We start from the raw sequence: 22,870 nt of genomic DNA on the forward strand, positions 1-22,870 counted from the left end.
ATTCCCTGGGCCACTTCCCCATGGCTCCCACACATTCTTCACCCTTACCTCAGGGCCTTGTCCTCATGGAGTCCCAGCAGACAGCCTGGAACATCATCCACTGTCCTCCAGCAAGGAACTGATCTCAGTCTGGCCCTGCACCTCTTCTTATACTAGCCTGCTGGGCCCTGATTGGCTGCTTCCCACACAGCCACTCTAGGGAGCTCACAGGACTTCTCTACTGCCCTCTACTGGGGCAGGGTATGGCTGGGCCACAAGGCCTCCAGCAGGGGGCCTCAGGACCTAGTCCACCCATCACATCCAGGTTAACCAGGAAAACAAACACATCTACAGGATTTGCAAGAGGTTGAGTTACCAAGAATTTGTAAAGTAATCCGGTAAAGACATCCAGAGACAAATCCTGAAATCCTTACTCAGGTGTTACTCAGTCAAAATTTATTGCAGTAAAAAATGAATAGAGGCTTCATGATGTGATCCCAGGATTGCAAGTTCTTAGAACTACACAGCCTACAATATGGGCCTGATCCTGCAGTTCTTGTTCAACTAAAAGTTTCATTGATATCAATTACGGCTTGCATAAATGCCTATAAATCAGGGTTTCAAGTCAAAGGAAACTGTGGGAGAAGAAGGGACAGAGTTCTTGCTAAAATGAAGCAATTAGATTAATATACAGTCCTGGGAAAGACAGAATGATTCCTCTTGTTAAATGTTTACCATTTGAGTATTGCTACAAGTAAACATTTAATAGCATAGCAAAGGAGCTATTCTACTCCTTAGCTGACTAATAAACTCAGGCTGTCTCCTCTCAGTCTCAACGGCGACTTCCTCCTGCTGTGAGGAACTTTCCTCCCACTTTGCTGGAAAAAAACTCTAAATAATCTCAGACAGTAAATTGGGCCACACAATCAACATGTCTGTGAGAGAATCACACATCAACCTCCTTATTAGAAACTGGGCCCCATCCTGCAGGCAGAAGTGCTAAGAAATCAATGACACCACCTCTGAGCTGGACCAAAGCCAGTAGGAAATGCCTGTGGGCTCTTCCCTGACTGACATAGCCAATGGTATCACCTCTCAGAGAGGCTACCACCATGAAACAAGTAATAGCCCTCTTAAACTAAAATCCTTCCAGGATTATTAAGAGGCAGTGGTGAACTGACTTCAAAAGCACCTAACCTCTGTAGATAAACTGGATCTGTCCAAATGCAGCTTCAAACCAGGGTGTGGAATTAAACAACAGTCGTATCATGGATAAATGACTTCAGGACAATGAAGAGAAGCAAGAGAGAAACTGATATTGACCCATCAACTGACTTTGACCACAGGGTACTAATATGCCCTGGGAGGATCAGACAGAATCACTCTAAGATAGCTTCATTCATTCTTTTCTAGCAAGTCCCAAAAATTCATGGACAGCTGCCTGAGCTTGCCTTCACACTCAAAGCTCTGACATATGTAGTCCCTCAGAGTTCAATCTAATCATCATTCCTATTTGTCACTTACGTCCAGCCCTCAGCAAATACACTTGGGCAGTATGGGATGTGATGTCAACACTATGCTCATGACACTATTTTTTTCACCTAGCACTGACATCACAGTCTCTCAGATCACAGTGTCTGGGGAAGATTCCAGCCTGGATGAGGACCAAATGTCTGAAATTAAATCCAGGAAAGAACACAGCTCTGCCAATTGCAAGAGGCAATTGCTTTGAGGAACAGCTAAGCATCACTTCTACTGCCTTAGTAAGGGCATATGATCTCTGGCAGTTAAGATAGCATGCAGATTTGTGGTCCATGGTGGCCTTCTCACTGATCCCGGAGAATCAAATAATAGGAGAATCAAACAACAGCAAGCCCAGAAATACCTTCAAAAAGTCACCTTTAGCTAGCAAGAAGATACTGCCTATTCATCCCAGATGAGGTCCTGGATCAGGAGCAAAAGAGACTGAGGTGGTGGACTGAGACCAAGGTTAGAGAGGGACGCTACAACAGGAAGGGAGCCCAGTCAGGGGGAAACCCAGACAATGAGAAGGAAAGGATGGAGGTCTCTGGTGCTAAGGTTTGGGACAGAAGGAATGGCCAGAATGTCTGTCTTCTGAATGGTAGACTATTAATATTAGAATTCAGATGGCATTGGTTTCCCCACATTTTTAATTTAGATATGTATTTGTATAAATTATTTGCCTTTTCTTAATTATTGTAAATACTAGGACAAAATCTTTCATGATTTATTGCTTGAAAATAAAGATAAAGTTCAAAGGCCCCAGATTTCCAGGCAGACACTCAGTGGTGTGAAAACTGAAAATTTCAAAATTGAAATGCTACCACAGTGCCTCATGGATGTTGTAGTTCTGGTGCCTCATGTCCCCATTCTCCTCTATGGGCTGGGCTATCCAGCCACACTACATCTCCCATGATGCACTGTAGCAAGGGACTCCACAGGCACTGTGACTTCAGCAAGAGGGTAGACCCATGACTCATCATGGGAGATATAATCAGCTGAGGAGCCCAGCCCATGAAGGAGAATGGGTACATGATGCACCCAAATGACAACTTCCATGGAGCACTGCAGCAGCATTTCTGAATCAAAACTTTCAGTTTCTGGCAGAAAATTTTCAGATTTTGATTGTTCACTGAAAAGTCAAAAAATTTTCTGTGGAAAAAAAAATTGTTTTTCCAGCCAGCTCTAGATGTTCTGGTAAAGCCACCATGTCAATGATGAGCTGTTTGCCATTCCCATCTTCCCCATATTTCTGCATTCCTCCAACTCTCCCCTTGCCCTTTGTAGCTCCGTTCAGATTTACATCTCCAACTGAACCATTCTGAGATCCCACTATGAAGTTCAGCTTGAAAGTGAAGTGAATTGCTTCACAGCTAGCATCTTGGTGCACAGCTAGCTTTTCCTTAGAAACCCTGAGTCAGCAGGCCCAATCCTAGGATTAATTCTAGATCTGGGTCTTACATATTGTAGCACAGTTCTTTGCCTTTCCACCACAGGACTTTGCTTCCTATGCCAACTGTAATGTCACAAGTAATCCAATGTAGTTTAACTAGCCTTTTAAGTTTTCCTCAGAGATTATTTAGATTTCATGTGAATTTTAAAGATGTAATAAGCAAAAATATTCTGTCTGATGGTTTTATGTATGTATATTTTAAAATGAAAATGTCCAGCATGGTTACAGGGTAAGAGTATGTAGGCCTGAGGCGTCAGATGGTTAGAAAGCCATATTCATGTGTGTACAGATGTAATTCACTGTCACCACACAGCAGTTCAAAGTAGCAGGCTGGTACTAATTACTGTGCTCTTAATGACTTCATCCATCAAACCATAACATGTTCTATAATTATACAGCGCAGCCATATGACAACCAAATGCCAGCCACTATTTCACAGGAGGCAGTTACACAGCAAAATTCCTCATTAATTGCAAGCAGAAAACTTATTACTTAGATTCTGTTACTTTCTATAAGACAAAGTGGAGCCAAGACATTAGTTTTTAAAAAGGGAGTGGACTATTACAGTAACTTTCGCATCTGAAAGTCACAGCGGCTTTTTTCACTGAATAGTCAACACTTTCTTTACTGAATTGAATGGAGCGGCACTTCACAATTTGAAAGCCAACATTCAGGCCCCTTCAGAAGAAATATATTGAAGTCCTGATGGGACCTTCATTCTCAGCCACTGAATGGGAGCAGTGCTGAGATGCACAGACACACCCCTGGAACCCCGACCAGGGGTATTCTATCTGCTATCCAAGATCCATAAACCTGGAAATCCTGGACGCCCCATCATCTCAGGCATTGGCACCCTGACAGCAGGATTGTCTGGCTATGTAGACTCCCTCCTTAGGCCCTGCACTACCAGCACTCCCAGCTATCTTCGAGACACCACTGACTTCCTGAGGAAACTACAATCCATCGGTGATCTTTTTGAAAACACCATCCTGGCCACTATGGATGTAGAAGCCCTCTACACCAACATTCCACACAAAGACGGACTACAAGCCATCAGGAACTGTATCCCCGATAATGTCACGGCAAACCTGGTGGCTGAACTTTGTGACTTTGGCCTCACCCATAACTATTTCACATTTGGGGACAACGTATACCTTCAAATGAGCAGCACTGCTATGGGTACCCGCATGGCCCCACAGTATGCCAACATTTTTATGGCTGACTTAGAACAACGCTTCCTCAACTCTTGTCCCCTAATGCTCCTACTCTACTTGCGCTACATTGATGACATCTCCATCATCTAGACCCATGGAAAAGAAGTCCTTGAGGAATTCCACCATGATTTCAACAATTTCCATCCCACCATCAACCTCAGCCTGGACCAGTCCACACAAGAGATCCACTTCCTGGACACTACAGTGCTAATAAGCGATGGTCACATAAACACCACCCTATACCGGAAACCTACTGCCTGCTATGCCTACGTACATGCCTCCAGCTTTCATCCAGACCACACCACACGATCCATTCTCTACAGCCAAGCTCTACGATACAACCGCATTTGCTCCAACCCCTCAGACAGAGACAAACATCTACAAGATCTGTATCAAGCGTTCTTACAACTACAATACCCACCTGCTGAAGTGAAGAAACAGATTGACAGATCCAGAAGAGTACCCAGAAGTTACCTGTTAGAGAGCTTATTCCTTCACTCTCCCACTTCCCTGGTCCTTCTCGCATGAACAGAGAGCAACAATACCCGAAGTCCGAAGGTGCAAACAATTTGATGTTTATTGGGGTGAACTTCCAGCAAGCTTAAATACAAGTTCCTTTTTCCTTATTTTCGAATCCCAACTTACTTCCTGTTTGCCCCTAATTTATATAGTAATATTCTTAGCTATACCTTAACCAATCATTCTACTGAAATTTAACTAACCAATCCTAACATATTGTAACATGATTAGCTAACCAATTATATCCCACCACCTTAATTAGATTACACCCAGCAAAATTAATTATACAGCAGACAGAAACAATCACAGAACCAGACAGAGATTATACAGACAAACAATAGCAAAGTGGGAACTCTAATGACAAAACAATACAGAAGTGAGGATTTCACATCCCAGCTATTGATAAGTGAGTTCTTGCCAGACAGGATGCTATCAAACTAAGTTTCCTTTTACATTTTCTAGGCACTTCCCTTTCTCTGGAGGTGATAGGAATTATCAGGACAGGATTGTATTCAGGACAGGATTGTATTCCTAACAGCCCAATAGCACCTTCTTTCAATGTGACTAGTTTGGAATGTGAGGATGTGACTGTTCGCTTCCTGGCTTATGGCTGCCTCTGCTGCTTAGCCAAAGGCCTTAGCCTAAGAACAGGGCCTCAGACTGTCACAGTAAGAGAAGGCCCTTACACCAGCAGACAGTGATTTTGATTCTTTCTTTTATACCTCTAGAACTAGCCAAGTGATAAGAATACCCCTAAATTCTTAAAAGTACAGGCCTTTACAGACAGGCCTGAATATCTATATCCTAACACTACCTACTACAGGACAGGCCCAACAAAGAAAATAACAGAATGCCACTTTCCATCACCTTCAGCCCCCAACTAAAACCTCTCCAATGCATCATCAAGAATCTACAACCTATCCTGAAGGAAGACCCATCACTCTCACAGATCTTGGGAGACAGGCCAGTCCTTGCTTACAGACAGCCCCCCAACCTGAAGCAAATACTCACCAGCAACCACACACCACGCAACAGAACCACTAACCCAGGAACCTATCCTTGCAACAAAGCCCGTTGACAACTGTGTCCACATATCTATTCAGGGGCACCATCATAGGGCCTAATCACATCAGCCACACTATCAGAGACTCGTTCACCTGCACATCTACCAATGTGATATATGCCATCATGTGCCAGCAATGCCCCTCTGCCACGTACATTGGTCAAACTGGACAGTCTCTACGTAAAAGAATAAATGGACACAAATCAGACGTCAAGAATTATAACATTCATAAACCAGTCGGAGAACACTTCAATCTCTTTGGTCACTCGATTACAGACCTAAAAGTGGCAATTCTTCAACAAAAAAACTTCAAAAACAGATTCCAACGAGAGACTGCTGAATTGGAATTAATTTGCAAACTGGATACAATTAACTTATGCTTGAATAAAGACTGGGAGTGGATGGATCATTACACAAAGTAAAACTATTTCCCCATGTTTATTCCCCCCCGCTGTTCCTCAGACGTTCTTGTCAACTGCTGGAAATGGCCCACCTTGATTATCACTACAAAAGGTTCCCCCTCCGCCCCCGCTCTCCTGCTGGTAATAGCTCACCTTACCTGATCACTCTCCTTACAGTGTGTATGGTAACACCCATTGTTTCATGTTCTCTGTGTGTATAAATCTCCCCACTGTATTTTCCACTGAATGCATCCGATGAAGTGAGCTGTAGCTCAAGAAAGCTTATGCTCAAATAAATTTGTTCGTCTCTAAGGTGCCACAAGTCCTCCTTTACTTTTTCAGTGTGGGCCCCCTGCAGGAATTCAGTCTCAGGCAGATCAAATGGCTTCAGCAGTTCTTGGATACACAGGAGAGGCATGATGCCTGCACCATTCTGGAGAGAAGAGGGTGCAGCACCTGCTTCCCTCTGCACTCTCAAATTCAGTTTATGCAGAGGAGTGGAGTGTGGCCCCAGGATCCCCCAAAGCTTTCTGCAACCCCTTTGGAGAGGCCAGCACTTACAGCAGCTCTAATCTTGAGCTGTCCCTTCACTTCTTGAGCAACCTGGTCTATCGCTTTAAACAACATTTAAGAGAATCTGGACAATAAATAGTGGACCCCAACAGCAGTGACTTTTAAAACTACGGACAAGATCTAAGACATCAGGAAGCATTACATGTCCCCAGACAAACAAGCCGTGGTGTTCAGGTTGAGTGGATGTACTACAACAATCGCGGGCAAGTAGTAAAGTTGGTTGCCAGTTCAAGTATTTTTATCAATTAATTACCAATATGTTTTACCAGGAAACTAGTGAAATGTAAGTCACTTGACCAGGACAGCTAATTCTTCCCCCCCTCCCAGACTTCTTATTCAGAGGTGCAGATTATTCTCTTGATTAAATTTTAAAAGCAACTGTTCAGAAAGGACCAAATCACACACAGTTTTAACTGTGCTAAGTAACTATTTACTTTGGGAAACAATAGGCTTTATTTTCTTTTAGAAAAATTCTAATAGTTTATCATTCTTGTTCCCATGAGCACTTCTTATTTCTTAAGAGTTTCAGTAGCCAATTGTCAAAGTAAAACCTGCAATTATTAAACAACAAAAGAAATGGTTACTTATTCCAACTGTGGTTCTTCGAGATGTGATGCAGACGTGTATTCCACTTAGGTATGTGCGCGCCCAGCACACTAGAGCTGGAGAACTTTGCCTAGCAATACCCGTAGAGGGGCAGTGCTTGTGTGTGGCCCCATACCCTGGCTACATAAGGCAGTGCCACCCCAACCCCTCCCCCCTCCCCAGTTCCTTCACACTGAACACCCACAGTAGACTCCAATGCAAAAGGGACAGAGGGTGGATCATGGCATACACATCTGCATCTCATCTCAAAGAACCACAAGTTTCAGTAAATAACCGTTTCTTCTTTGAGTAGATGCAGCTGTGTATCCCACTTAGGTGACTCACAAGGAGTACTCCCAAGGGGTGAAGCTCAGAGTCTATTTAAACAAGGATTGCAGGACCACCCTACCAAAACCTGCATCCACTCTGGAAGATGCAGTAATGACATAATGGTTCATAAATGTATGTATGTATGAACGACTATGTAGCAGCCCTGCAAATGTCCAGTACTGAGATGTCACTATTGATGTTGCTCATGCTCTTGTAGAATGAGCTCGCACCCGCTGAGGAGGTGTAGACAAAGCCATTTCATATGCAGTCTTGATAAAGGATGTTATCCACTGAGAGATCATCTGTGAAGAGACCACTTGACCGTCACATGGTCTGCATATGACACAAACAGAAGAGGCAAAGCATGAAATGGTTTAGTCCTGTCTAGAAGGCTAGACATCACCTGACATTTAATGTATGGAGACACTGCTCCTCTGGAGGTGAATGTGGCTTAAGAAATAACACAGGTAAATATACTGCCTGGTTTGAATGAAACTGAGAAACCACTTTAGACAAAAATTTGGGGTGTGGTCGTAAAGTCACTTTGTATTTGTAGAACTGTGTATAAGGAGATTCTGCATCAGAGCATGCAACTCACATACTTATCACTACCAGGAACACAGTCTTCTGACACAAAAGCAGAAAGGGACAAGATGCCAGGGCTCAAATCGGTGTCCCATTAAAGGCACTAGGACCATGTTAAGATCCCATGGAGGAACCAACTCTCAGACTGAAGGATGGAGACAAAGAAGTCCTTTTAAGAATCTTGCTACCATGGTATTGGAGAAGACTGAACTTCCCTGAATGGGGGCATGAAACGCTGATATCGCTGCCAGATGCACTCTCAATGAGCTAAGTGCAAGTCCCAATGACTAAAGGTGCAGCAAATACACCAAGATATCCTGGATAGAAGCCAGCATCCGTTGAATTTTGATTGTTCACTGAAAAGTCAAAAAATTTTCTGTGAAAAAAAAAATTGTTTTTCCAGCCAGCTCTAGATGTTATGGTAAAGCCATTCCGTGGGCCAGTGACCACACTGAAAGCTGCTTCCGTTTAACTCAACTGGCCACTCTGGTAGAAGGCTTTCTACTGTTGAGTAGGACCTGGTGAACAGCCACCGAACAGTGCTCTTCCTCTTTATTTAGCCATGAAGCAGCCAGGCTATGAGATGCAAGGAACTTAGCATGGTATGCAAGGTGCAGCCATGATTCTGAGTGAATAGGTTGGAATGGAAAGAAAGTGGTATGGGAAGCTGAACTGACAGCATCAGAAGGTTGGAGAACCAGAACTGCCTCAGCCATGCTGGGGCAGTGAAAATGGGCATGGCCCAATCTGCCTTCAGCTTAAGGATGACCTGTGGGATGATTGGGGGGAAAACAACCATGCATTTAGTAAAAACCCAAGGGGCAGAAGAGAGGCCGAATAGAAGCAATGTATACTAAAAATGGTGCTCCGCTACAATGAATCAAAGGAATGTTCTATGGCCTGGCAGAATTGCCACAGAAAGTAGGCGTCCTGAAGGTCCAGAGCAGCAAACCAATCATTCTGAGACAACACGGGAGGATAGTCAATAGAGTGACCATTTGGAACCTCATGTATCTGATATATTTGTTGAGGCTGTAAAGGTCGAGAATGGGTCTTACACCTCCCTAGGATTTGCGCACCAGAAAGTACCGGGAATAGAAGCCATGACCCATGGGTTGTGGCGGAACCTCCTCCATTGCTCCCAAAGCTAGTAGAGAGCAAAGCTGCTCAAGGAGAAGTATCTCATGAGAAGGATCCCTGAAGAGGGATGGGGAGGGAGGATGATGGGGAGGGATGGAGGGAACTGAATGGCATAGTGCTTAGGACCCAACTGTCAGTGGTGATTGAACCCCAAACATTGTAAAAACCGGCCCAAACTGTCCCCAAATGGAGGGGATGAGAAGAAAGGAGCTTGAAATACTACTCTGGACCAAGGAGTCAAAATGGGCACTTGGAGGGACCGGGGGAAAACATGTGGACTGGCCAAACCCCAGAACCAACTGCCTCCTCCTATGGGATCTATGCCCCTTTCTGGGGTAGTATGGCTATTTTCTGGGGAGGGAAAGGCTGCCCAAATGTGTCTACAGACAATACTGCTGCTGTCGACCACAATAGTGGTACCTCTGTACTGCCAGCATGTACACACCTCAAGGACCATAGGGTAGCTCTAGAATCCTTGAAGGAGTGCAGAGTCTTAACCGTCCTGTCTAAAAACAGCTCTTTGCCATTGAACGGCAAATCCTCGATGGCCTGCTGGACATTTGGAGCAATGCCTGAATTCTGAAACCAGGAAACCCTTGTCATGGTCATCGCCAAGGCCATCACTGTGACCGAAGTATCCATTGCTAAGGCCAGGTCATGGGCAGTCAGACCTCGTGGTCAGAGCCAGAGTCCACAGTCAGGGGTCAATGGGATCAGCTTGGTCAAGATACTGGGAGATCAGAACCACAAGTCAGAGGTCAGAAGCCAAGCCAGGAGGCTGGGAAGTCAAGCCAGAGAGCAAGGGCAGGAAGCACAACACACATAGTCCAGAGCAGTGTGGATCTCAGGTGTTCAGACAGCTTCCTGTTTCTGTTGCTGTCTTAAGTAGGGCCAGCGGGCCATTCAGCTGCTCTGACACTCTACCAATAGACCATCGGGGTGGAGCCTCAAACTGGGGCTGGGCTTCATGGGTCCTGGCTCAGCAGACTACCAAGTGGAGGGTTGAAGTGTGGCTGCTCTGTGGACCCAGGTTTGAGGCCCATGAATCATGATATCCACTACAACCAGCATGGATTCCAGTGAAGTCTTAGCCATCAAGCAGCCTGCGGTGACAAATGCCTGAAAGTCCTCTCTCAAGGCTTCAGGAAACTGGTCTGCAAACTTAAACATAGCTGTCCAGTTCACAAAGTCATACTTGGGCAGCAATGCCTGCTGCTTAGCAATACACATCTGTGAGGAAGAGGTAGTATAAAATGCCCACCAGGTCCATTTGTTCAGAGCCCTTATTCTTGGGAGTATACTTAAACCTGCCCTGCTGGGTGTGTTCATTCACCACAGTTACTACCAGGGAATTTGGGGCTGGATGGGAGTAAAAGCCCTCAAGTCCCTGCACTAAAACAAAGTAGTGCTTCTTCAGGCACTTTATTGCAGGTGGTACCAAAGCCAGCGTGCTCCAGAGGACCTTAGCAGGCTCAAGGAGCGCATCATTAATTGGGAGGGCGACTCTCCCGGGGCAGATGGTTGCAGGATACCAGCTAACTTGTGGATTTTCTTCTGCAAGAACTCCACTTGAATACCATGGGAAGCAACCACATGCCGCAAAGGGCCCTAGTAAGCCTTGAAATTCTCCAGTATCAAAGGGGAGGAAGATCCAAGCATCGCGGAATAGTCCAGGGATGCAGATGAAGCAGTTAATTGTGCCAGAGCCACATCCTGCTCCAGGACAGGACAAATTGCAGAGGCTCCACAAGGGGAAGGCTCACTGGTGCCTGGGCCTGTGGCTGACTGACAGTCACCACCACAAACCTGGTGAGTGGTCATGCCTTCAAGCGAGACAAGGAGTGGAACATCCACAACTGAGAAGCATCCCACTGATTCCATGGAGGCCACTGGTATGGATAGGGCATTGGTGGCCAGTAGGTGCCAGTCCAGGGGCCCCCAATCCAACCACTGAATGAGCACCAATCCTGGTACCCATAGCACTCCATAAACAGCCCCCGATGCAGGTCAGGCAATGGAAAGTGAGAGAAGAAAGATCCCAACCCAGACACTGAAAAGTCCTTGGCTTCAGGGGATAAAGATGCAGCCATCCCTGAAGGTGTGAGCAACCAATCCAACTTGTCCACAGCCCAGAATGATGAGGGAGCTGGTGTCAACGGTGGAAACAGTACCAATGGCACTAAGTACATCTCTGTTGTTTCCAGTGCCCAAAGTAGTGTTGATCGTGAAGTTGGCAGCAGTACCAAGGTAACAGATGGTGCCTAAGTTAAGGGCAGAGAGTGCTGCCACAGTAACTTCGGCAGCACCAGTCACAGTTGACAGGACCTGCACCATCCCACGCACCAGCATTCACCCTGCGTCGATCTGCGTTCCTTCTGGAGGCAGGAGACGAGTCCCCACATGACCTGGAGCAGCCTCAGCCAGTCTTATGAGATCTTGTCCTCAGTGCACTCAATGGGGACAACTCCTCCATCTCTTCGGAGAGGCATCAGCTCTAGCACACAAAGTGGCAGCATTCTCAGAACCTGAGGGCAACCTCTGATCTGATGAGAGCCTCGTGCCGAAACAGGCCGCATGGCCTGTTTGAGCAAGTGCTGCTTCAGACAAAGATCATAGAATCATAGAATATCAGGGTTGGAAGGGACCTCAGGAGGTCATCTAGTCCAGTGCTACTCATCGGCTGCCAGCCTGCGCACACATTGGGAAAAAAAATTGCCGGTTCCCCGCATCAGATAGCTTGAGAAGCACTGATCTAGTCCAACCCCCTGCTCAAAGCAGGACCAATCCCCAACTAAATCATCCCAGCCAGGGCTTTGTCAAGCCTGACCTTAAAAAACTTCTAAGGAAGGAGATTCCACCACCTCCCTAAGTAACGCATTCCAGTGCTTCACCACCCTCCTAGTGGAAAAGTTTTTCCTAATATCCAACCTAAATCTCCCCCACTGCAACTTGAGACCATTACTCCTTGTTCTGTCATCTGCTACCACTGAGAACAGTCTAGATCCATCCTCTTTGGAACCCCCCTTCAGATAGTTGAAAGCAGCTATCAAATCCCCCCTCATTCTTCTCTTCCGCAGACTAAACAATCCCAGTTCCCTCAGCCTCTCCTCATAAGTCATGTGTTCCAGTCCCCTAATCATTTTTTGTTCCCCTCCGCTGGATGCTTTCCAATTTTTTCACATCCTTCTTGTAGTGTGAGGCCCAAAACTGGACACCCTTGCCACCCGGCTCCATTTGATGAATGATCTGCAAATCAAACACTGCTCTTTGTTATGGATTTCACCTAGGCACAGCAAGCACCGCATGTGGGAATCGTTGTTGGGGATTGCTCCCCCACATGACGGACTATGTTTAAACCCTGATGAGGGCATCACCTGGGAAATAGCTAGATTAGTGTTAGGTGTAATTTAAGTAACACTATACTAAGAATACTAATGAACAATAAACAAATAGAAAAGTCACTAAAATAGAGGGATTGTGAAGTGAAAAAATACACAGAGCTCTGACTCCAGCCACAGGTGGCAAAAAGAAACTGAGGGTGGGGCCAGGGTGGCAGCACCTCTTATAGCCAGGGAGAGGGCTATAGCCATGAGGCACGAGTGCCACCCTTTTACAGATACTACTAGGCAAATTTCTCCAGCTCTGCTACACTGGGTATGTATACACCGAAGTGGAATACAGTAACACGAATGCATCTACTCAAAGAAGAACAAATATTTGCAAGTACCTTTATTGTATTAAACAAAGAAAGGATTTATCCCTATTTGTTTCCACAGTATTAACAGAGTTTGTGCACAAGAACTGTTTAAAACAAGTCTAGTTTATAACTTTTACACTGTCCAAACAGTAAATTGTCTCCTTGCCACTGGATTTTATTCAAGTAGCTCAGATTATTTCATTTAATTAAATAGCAATCCTCAACTATTAAAATTTAATATCTTTCTCAAATTGACATTAAAACTGCCTTCTTATTCCCAAACACTGAAATCCTTAGTCAACACCCTTCCGAAATAATCCACATTGACTTTAACAGTAGTCTGTTAGTCTGAAAGCTACACATGAAGCAAGATTCTTTTCCAGAAGTATCAACAACCAGGATTTTTGGCACAGTGGCCAAGTGAAGTGAGGTCTGACTCTCAACTTGATGGCATTTCTCTGTTTGTAATGCAATAACTTCAGAATGCTGCATCCAAACCTCTGTCTTCCATGTATCTCCAAGTGGTTGCTGGCAGCAGTATGCACAGTCCCTCTCAAAGCATCTCCAAGATGCCCTCTGCAGTACTCTACTTTAACCCAGCCTTTCCTCTTGTCTTTACAACCACTGGATATTTGTGCCTCTTCTGACTACAAATAAAATGATGGGGCCAGATATATCTCATGTCATCCTGGCTCTACCTCCCAGGACTTGGCTTTCTCCTTATCCTTACGTCATATTTTCCTCTGGTCATATACAATCGTACAGCCTGATTTTGGGGGGTGCTAGTCTCTGGAACTCCATTACCAAAACACCTCATGCCACCGTGGTATCCCTATAAGTGTATGGCTCATTCATGGCTCTTCTGGTACACACGCACAGTAAGCAGCTTCGTTTAATACCATATGGTAGGCTGAGAATCAATTGGAAAACTCCCCTGAAAAAACTGGTAGATTTCACTGCCGCTCCATGTTTCCTTCTGCCTTTCTCACAGAGTTTTTCCAAACTTGGGCCCTATTACAGTTCCTTGGAGCACCCCTTGGTTAAAATTCTGTCAGGGTGTTAATGGGCCATTTATTCCTACTGTTTGGTTTCTTTCCCTTAGCCAGTTTCTAATCCAGCACAGAATTTCACCTCCTCTCACCGTATGGCTACTTAGTTTTCTTAAATAGCCTCTTATGAGGGACTTTGTCAAAGAGTTAAATTAATTATGTCAGCTGGTCTCATCTACTGTTTTGTTGACATCACAGAAAATGATAAATTGAGACACAAGGTAAAAAGGAATTTTCTCCTTCTAAAGGAGTCAGGATGGTAGAGTGAACACAAGGAGCTCCACTTTAAGGCTGTAGAGACCAGCTCAGTCACCACAATGTAGGAATATTCTAGGCTTCAAACCTATACAGTGCAGGTGCAGAGTATTGTGTCTACAAGAGCATGGCCACAAGTGATTTTTGCAGGACAGAGAAGGCAGAGAAACCTGACCAGAACATTGCTGTATGACTGCCAGTTTGCTCCGGCCTATTACCAGGAATAACGCCTAGGTACCCCTTTAGCATGACAGAGACCACGCTTAAAACCATGTTTTCTCAGACATGCTCATTCTCTGTTCACATCCTGCCCCTTTTCATGCTCCAATTTAAAAGTCAAAGAGTAAATGCAGAGGTGGGTTGAGACTCAGTGCAGAGGCTTCCACTGGCACATAACTTTACTTGACCTATGCATAGCTGGCACTTATTTGCATCAGTCTTGCACATCCAAATGAACACTGTCCAAGGACTCATCAGGCTTGACAAAGCCCTGGCTGGGATGATTTAACTGGGACTTGGTCCTGCTTTGAGCAGGGGGTTGGACTAGATGACCTTCTGGGGTCCCTTCCAACCCTGATATTCTATGATTCTATGATTCTATGATTAAGACCTTCAGCATCAAAGATGACCATCAAGGTCAAGCCACATATTAGTAATGGTTTGTACTTTGTATTATGTAATGTTTTTTCTTGTAATTCCTTGTCCCATTATTTAAAAATGTATTTCATTGCCACTTCTTTTGCCAACCTTGGCAATTGGTTCTAGATGTGAATTACCTTCTTTGTAAAGGAATTTCTTCTGAATACCCTCAGAGACCAGTCCTTTCGCAGCTCCAGTTTGTTTGTGCTCTCTTGATGTGGAGCCCGTTCACCTACTGAACAGTTTTGTACCATCCACCTTCTTCTCTCAGAATTCTATGCACTTCGTTCCCATCCTCTATGAATCTCTTGTTTTCTAATGAATAGTTGCATAGTACCAGCAGAAAAAGGTAACGGTTCAAATAGCGTCCATATAGGTAAACATCCATGACTGCCCTTTATCAGAAATAACAGACTCAAATTACAAGGGTAGCAGGGTTCTGGGTCTTTTTGTGTGGACCAACCCATATTCACCAACAAAGCAATATGCTGTACTGCTTGGGGCATCTGCCCTATTACATGGTTTTGCATCTGAGTGTGGGAGGCAAAATATTCAAAGAGTAGACAATGGCTGAAAAAGTATTGAGACAGAATATGAGAAGGGACAACTGGAAAAAATTACCTCAGCACGGAATCCTGGATGTGTCACATTCTTAGATCATTGTGGCATTTGCCAGGTCCACGTAATCACAGCAGTGTAAGGGTAGTACTCAAAGGCGGGTGGGAGGAAAGCTGGAATGTAAGAGACAAATGACAAAGTCATTATTATCCACATCACCATCAAACAGGAGGGAGTGTCCAGTGTCTGTAACTGTGGCCACAAAACGGCTACAGTGCCTGAAAAATCTGGATCTCACTTCTATCTAGCCTCAAGATATATTAAAGCAAGCATTCCCACTTACACTCAGAGGGCTCTTCCTTGTTTTTCAGAAAGAATCTCACAACAGTCAGAGGGAGATACTGCAGTAACACACAGACCTGATTCTCACTTACACAGGGTAAACGGGACTTAAAACGGATTAAAAAGTTATGAACCCCACTTTAAGGCCCCTTTATTTTGCTAGAGTGTAAGTGGGCCCCAACGTAAAGGAGAATCAGGCCATACCATTTCCCTATCACTACAGGATCTTCATCTCACCCTTTTGATCTCATTTTAATTAGGAAGGTTGCATGGAAGGATGCAGCATCACAGCTGGGTAGCACGGGCTGACAGCACTTTTTGAAGACAACCACTTATATAAAACAGTTACGTGTGTGTGTGTGTTTTGTATAGCGATTAGGGGCAGGAAAAACTTGGAGCAGTGCAGCTTTTACTATACATTTTGCAAACTTGCAGCACCAGAACCTAAACCCACCTGCCTTTCTTTGACCCATGCCAAAGGGGTCCCAGAGCCAGGATCTACTCAGTTGCATATGCTGAAGTGTCAGCCTCAGCCTCCCTTCTGTGTTCCAAAGACAGACTGCCAGAATCAGCAATTTGTCAGCCATTTCATTGTGGCTGCCTTTTATAGGATTTTGGCAGACTCCAATGTGCCTGGCTTTGGTAAGTTCTTGTTGCATCCTAACTGGCTTCCTAGGGGCAAATTTCACCCTGTACAGCGGGACAGCACAAGGCCCCAAGGGCTTAAGTGGGACTTACCTGGGGCACAGGCCTTGTATTCTTCTGCACAGGAGCAAATTTCATCCTGTGAGAGGGACCAAGCACCTTGAACTGCCACTAAAATAAAAAGAGTTGCAGGTGCTCAGCACACCTTAGGGTCTGGCCCATTATAAGTAATGTTAAAAGATATTAAACAAAATTGACAGCACCAAAAGATTTTGCAGCCTTGCAAGCTCATTTCTTGGAGGTGGCCTGGATCATCCTCTCAGTGACTGAGTGATTGTTTCCTTCGAGGGGGGCGGGAATGAATTTTAAAACATCAGATTCCAGCTTCTTTTTCCTCTCTATCTTTCATTCCCTTATCTACCCTGTCTGCCAGCCTCCTGCTGCCAGTGCCAGGGTTAGTGCATTGCTCTTGCCACTCAGTAACATGCTGGACAGAAAACTATGGGATATTGTAGCATCATGTGATTTCTTCTGCTTCCAACAACCTTTATCCAATGAACAGCCAAATATACATGGGAAGACTGTGCCATGGAACAATTCATCTTCTATAAAAAGGCTGCTTCACAGTTAGACAATACATAAAATTCATATTTCTTGGCTTTAAAAAAAAATGGAAAAGCATCCAAGGCCATACCTACTCTAACCTGACAGGCCAAAGAGCAGATGAGACATCAGTGAGTTTAGTGGGAAACTTGGCAATTTGTGACCAGGTCTAACAGAGCAGAAAATTAAAACATTTTAGAGACAAGTCATGTGAAGCTGGCAGTGATGCTCACAAAATTTAAAAGAAGGGCAATTTTATCTCCCAGTATTTAAAAATTTAACACATTAGTCAGCTAGTGCACTTTAACCAAAGCAGGCCTTCCACATCAGGATACATGTATACCAAGATAAAGATTATTAGACTGCACATAGCATTACATAGATATCAGGTAGTAAGATTAGGCATATTAAAGCCCATACTAATGTCTTGAATAAAAGTCATAATAATAGTAATAGTACCTAGCACTTTTCATCAGTAGATCTCAACGTGTTTTAAAAGAACCCAACTCTCTACAATAATTGCATTTAGCAGGTTTTGTGGTATCATTTTAATTTGTGGCTTATTTAAAATTTTACCAGACAGTTGTGTCAATAAACAATGTGTTGCAACTGAAAAGGATTGGGTATACAACGAACACACACACAACACACGCACATACACACACACACAATGCTGGGTGGGCTGCTTAAATTAGATCAGTCATCATTCACTTCCTGCATAACTGACTGAAATGCTAAGTATATATGGAAGACAACATGTACAGATGTTCATATTCATGTCATGGTAATCAAAATTCTTTTATAAGCTACAAAATTTTAACAATCCAGGAAGAATATCAAAAGAAGCAACAGGTTTCTCGTCATTAGAAATCTGTATTCAGGAAACTCCTGGGACAGAAACAACATGTACGCAGATCTATAGATAAAGAGATAAAAGGTTATGCAAGTTTTGCATGAACTTCTGTTTATCTATATCTGTTTTATTGCACCTCTTCAGTCATTCTGTGGTCAGTCTTATTAATACACTTTCATCCAAATACTGCCACATACCTCTTGTCCACTTATTTTACTCCATTAACTTACATCCGTTCTAAAAGTTAAAGGAGACTAATGCATACCAGAATCCATCAGCGGGGTTCTCAAGCTACCAGTGTGCTGGAAAATTATTTAAATGATTAAGAAAAAGAAGCATTGTAAGACATTGGGCAGATTCATTAGTCAGGGGCCTAGGGTTGCCAACTTTCTAATCGCAGAAAACCGAACATCCTTGCCCTGCACCCGGCCCTGAGGCCCCACCCTTCTCCCGCCCCCTCTCCGAGGCCCTGCCCCCCACTCACTCCATTCCCCCCTCCCTCCGTCACTCGCTCTTGCCCACCCTCGCTCACTTTCACCGGGCTGGGGCAGGGGGTTGGGGTGCGGGAGGGGATGTGAGCTCTGGGAGGGAGTTTGGATATGGGAGAGGGCTCAGAGGGTTTGGGTGAAGAAAGGGAGGCGGGGAGGCGTGTGGGCTCTGGGCAGCGCTTATCTCAGGCGTCTTCTGGGAAGCAGGCGGCATGTCTCTCCGGTTCCTAGGCAGATGTGCGGCCAGGGGGCTCTGCATGGCACATGCTGCCTCTGCGCACAGGCGCCACCCCTGCAGCTCCCATTGGCTGCAATTCCTGACCAATGGGAGCTGTGAAGTCGGCACTGGGGTGGGGGCACCGCTGAGCCCCCATGGCCACCCCTACACCTAGGAGCCAGAGGGATGTGTTGCCACTTCCCGAGACCCATGCCGAGCCAGGGAGGGAGCCTGTCTGCACTGCCAACCAGACTTTTAACGGCCCAGTCAGCAGTGCTGACCAGAGCCGCCAGGGTCCCTTTTTGACCAGGTGTTCTGGTCAAAAACTGGACACCTGGCAACCTGACTCAGGGCAACCCAATAAATCTCACCTGCTGATGTTTAAGTCCACAATGCTTAATCAACAGAAGATACAAAGGCTTTAAATAATAAAAAACACTTAGGAACCTTTCCTACTTTCCACAGCTGGGAAGGGGACCCATATAGCCTTCCCCTTTCATAGCCCTTCCTGGTTACTGAGCTGGGCCCCATGCTGGGTCCTTCCCTGACCCTAGATTTCTCCTATTTTCTCCCCTTCCCTATAAGGCAAAAAAGCTTTATATCCAGTTTCCAGTAGGTCACATGACCTGTAATTACTGCTCTCAGTTTTTAAAGGCCCAAGGGCCATAAGAGGCTTTGGATTCTTCGACCATGGGATGGTGTTCCAAGAAGGAGGAGTGCTAGGCAGAGACGGGCTCCACTTAACGAAGAGAGGGAAGAGCATCTTCGCGAGCAGGCTGGCTAACCTAATGAGGAGGGCTTTAAACTAGGTTCACCGGGGGAAGGAGACCAAAGCCCTGAGGTAAGTGGGGAAGCGGGATACCGGGAGGAAGCACGAGCAGGAGCGTGTGAGAGGGGAGGGCTCTGAGAACGAAGGGCGATCAGCGGGTTATCTCAAGTGCCTATATACAAATGCACAAAGCCTGGGAAACAAGCAGGGAGAACTGGAGGTCCTGGCAAAGTCAGGGAATTATGATGTGATTGGAATAACAGAGACTTGGTGGGATAACTCACATGACTGGAGTACTGTCATGGATGGGTATAAACTATTCAGGAATGACAGGGAGGCCAGAAAAGGTGGGGGAGTTGCACTGTATGTAAGGGACCAGTATGACTGCTCAGAGCTCAAGTATGAAACTGCAGAAAAACCTGAGAGTCTCTGGATTAAGTTTAGAAGCGTGAGCAACAAGGGTGATGTCATGGTGGGAGTCTGCTACAGACCACCGGACCAGGGGGATGAGGTGGACGAGGCTTTCTTCCGGCAACTCGCAAAAGCTACTAGATCGCACGCCCTGGTTCTCATGGGCGACTTCAATCATCCTGATATCTGCTGGGAGAGCAATACAGCGGTGCACAGACAATCCAGGAAGTTTTTGGAAAGCGTAGGGGACAATTTCCTGATGCAAGTGCTGGAGGAACCAACTAGGGGCAGAGCTCTTCTTGACCTGCTGCTCACAAACCGGGAAGAATTAGTAGGGGAAGCAAAAGTGGATGGGAACCTGGGAGGCAGTGACCATGAGATGGTCGAGTTCAGGATCCTGACACAAGGAAGAAAGGGAAGCAGCAGAATACGGACCCTCGACTTCAGAAAAGCAGACTTTGACTCCCTCAGGGAACTGATGGGCAAGATCCCCTGGGAGAATAACATGAGGGGGAAAAGAGTCCAGGAGAGCTGGCTGTACTTTAAAGAATCCCTATTGAGGTTACAGGGACAAACCATCCCGATGTGTAGAAAGAATAGTAAATATGGCAGGTGACCAGCTTGGCTTAACAGTGAAATCCTTGCTGATCTTAAACACAAAAAAAAGGCTTACAAGAAGTGGAAGATTGGACAAATGGCCAGGGATGAGTATATAAATATTGCTCAGGCATGTACGAATGAAATCAGGAAGGCTAAATCACACCTGGAGTTGCAGCTAGTGAGGGATGTTAAGAGTAACAAGAAGGGTTTCTTCAGGTATGTTGGCAATAAGAAGAAACCAAGGAAAGTGTGGGCCCTTACTGAATGAGGGAGGCAACCTTGTGACAGAGGATGTGGAAAAAGCTAATGTACTCAATGCTTTTTTTGCCTCTGTCTTCACGAACAAGGTCAGCTCCCAGACTACTGCACTGGGCAGCACAGCATGCGGAGGAGGTGGCCAGCCCTCTGTGAAGGAAGAAGTGGTTCGGGACTATTTAGAAAAACTGGACGTGCACAAGTCCATGGGGCCGGATGCGTTGCATCCGAGAGTGCTAAAGGAGTTGGCGGATGTGATTGCAGAGCCATCGGCCATTATCTTTGAAAACTCATGGCACTCGGGGGAAGCCCCAGAAGACTGGAAAAAGGCTAATGTAGTGCCAATCTTTAAAAAAGGGAAGAAAGAGGATCCTGGGAACTACAGGCCGGTCAGCCTCACCTCAGTCCCTGGAAAAATCATGGAGCATGTCCTCAAGGAATCAATTCTGAAGCACTTAGAGGAGAGGAAAGTGATCAGGAACAGTCAGCATGGATTCACCAAGGGAAAGTCATGCCTGACTAATCTAATTGCCTTCTATGATGAGATAACTGGTACTGTGGATGAAGGGAAAGCAGTGGACGTGTTATTCCTCGACTTTAGCAAAGCTTTTGACACAGTCTCCCACAGTATTCTTGTCAGCAAGTTAAAGAAATATGGGCTGGATGGATGCACTACAAGGTGGGTAGAAAGTTGGCTAGATTGTTGGGCTCAACGGGTAGTGACCAATGGCTCCATGTCTAGGTGGCAGCCGGTATCTAGTGGAGTGCCCAAGGGTTGGTCCTGGGGCCGGTTTTGTTCAATATCTTCATTAATGATCTGGAGAACGGTGTGGATTGCACCCTCAGCAAGTTTGCGGATGACACTAAACTGGGAGGAGTGGTAGATACGCTGCAGGGTAGGGATAGGATACAGAGGGACCTAGACAAATTGGAGAATTGGGCCAAAAGAAATCTGATGAGGTTCAACAAGGACAAGTGCAGAGTCCTGCACTTAGGACGGAAGGATCCAATGCACTGCTACAGACTAGGGACCGAATGGCTAGGCAGCAGTTCTGCAGAGAAGGACCTAGGGGTGACAGTGGACGAGAAGCTGGATATGAGTCAACAGTGTGACCTTGTTGCCAAGAAGGCCAATGGCATTTTGGGATGTATAAGTAGGGGCACTGCCAGCAGATCGAGGGACGTGATCGTTCCCCTCTATTTGACACTGGTGAAGCCTCATCTGGAGTACTGTGTCCAGTTTTGGGCCCCACACTACAAGAAGGATGTGGAGAAATTGGAGAGAGTCCAGCGAAGGGCAACAAAAATGATTAGGGATCTGGAACACATGACTTATGAGGAGAGGCTGAGGGAACTGGGATTGTTTATTCTACGGAAGAGAAGAATGAGGGGGGATTTGATAGCTGCTTTTAACTACCTGAAAGGTGGATCCAAAGAGGATGGATCTAGACTATTCTCGGTGATAGCAGATGATAGGACAAGGAGTAATGGTGTCAAGTTGCAGTGGGGGAGATTTACGTTGGATATTAGGAAAAACTTTTTCACTAGGAGGGTGGTGAAACACTGGAATGCGTTACCTAGGGAGGTGGTGGAATTCCCTTCCTTAGAAGTTTTTAAGGTCAGGCTTGACAAAGCCCTGGCTGGGATGATTTAGTTGGGATTGGTCCTGCTCTGGGCAGGGGGTTGGACTAGATGGCCTCCAGAGGTCCCTTCCAACTCTGTTATTCTATGATTCTATGAACAGGCATACTGGAGAGAAGACAGTAATGGATATACATTAGAAAGGTTTCAGAGTAACAGCCGTGTTAGTCTGTATTCGCAAAAAGAAAAGGAGTACTTGTGGCACCTTAGAGACTAACCAATTTATTTGAGCAAAAGCTTTCGTGAGCTACAGCTCACTTCGCTGTAGCTCACGAAAGCTTATGCTCAAATAAATTGGTTAGTCTCTAAGGTGCCACAAGTACTCCTTTTCTTTATATATTAGAAAATAATTCTTCGTGGAGATACAGACCATGGGAAAAAGTACAGTCCAGTGGATAGAGCACTAAACTGAAAGTCAGAAGACCTGGGCTCCACCGTTAACTTAAAGTGTGATCTTGACAACACTTAAAGTTTGTGCATCAATT

At 45.4% G+C, this 22,870-nt stretch overlaps 1 long non-coding RNA gene across 3 annotated transcripts in view; it reads right to left on the reverse strand.

The window, feature by feature from the left end:
* Positions 1 to 22,870, reverse strand: part of LOC122463382 — an 80,032-nt gene that overhangs the window by 10,975 nt on the left and 46,187 nt on the right. The window contains exons 3-4 of one of the 3 annotated variants that reach the window (XR_006286672.1): positions 15,625 to 15,734; positions 14,992 to 15,398 (exon numbers count right to left, since the gene is read on the reverse strand). This is a non-coding gene — a long non-coding RNA (uncharacterized LOC122463382). Of the gene's footprint in view, positions 1 to 14,991; positions 15,399 to 15,428; positions 15,735 to 22,870 lie in introns of those variants that run through there. The other 2 variants (XR_006286671.1, XR_006286669.1) reach the window with 2 other exon arrangements.

The sequence above is a fragment of the Chelonia mydas genome, chromosome 1 (genome assembly GCF_015237465.2).
Source record: "Chelonia mydas isolate rCheMyd1 chromosome 1, rCheMyd1.pri.v2, whole genome shotgun sequence".
Classification (NCBI taxonomy): domain Eukaryota; kingdom Metazoa; phylum Chordata; order Testudines; family Cheloniidae; genus Chelonia; species Chelonia mydas.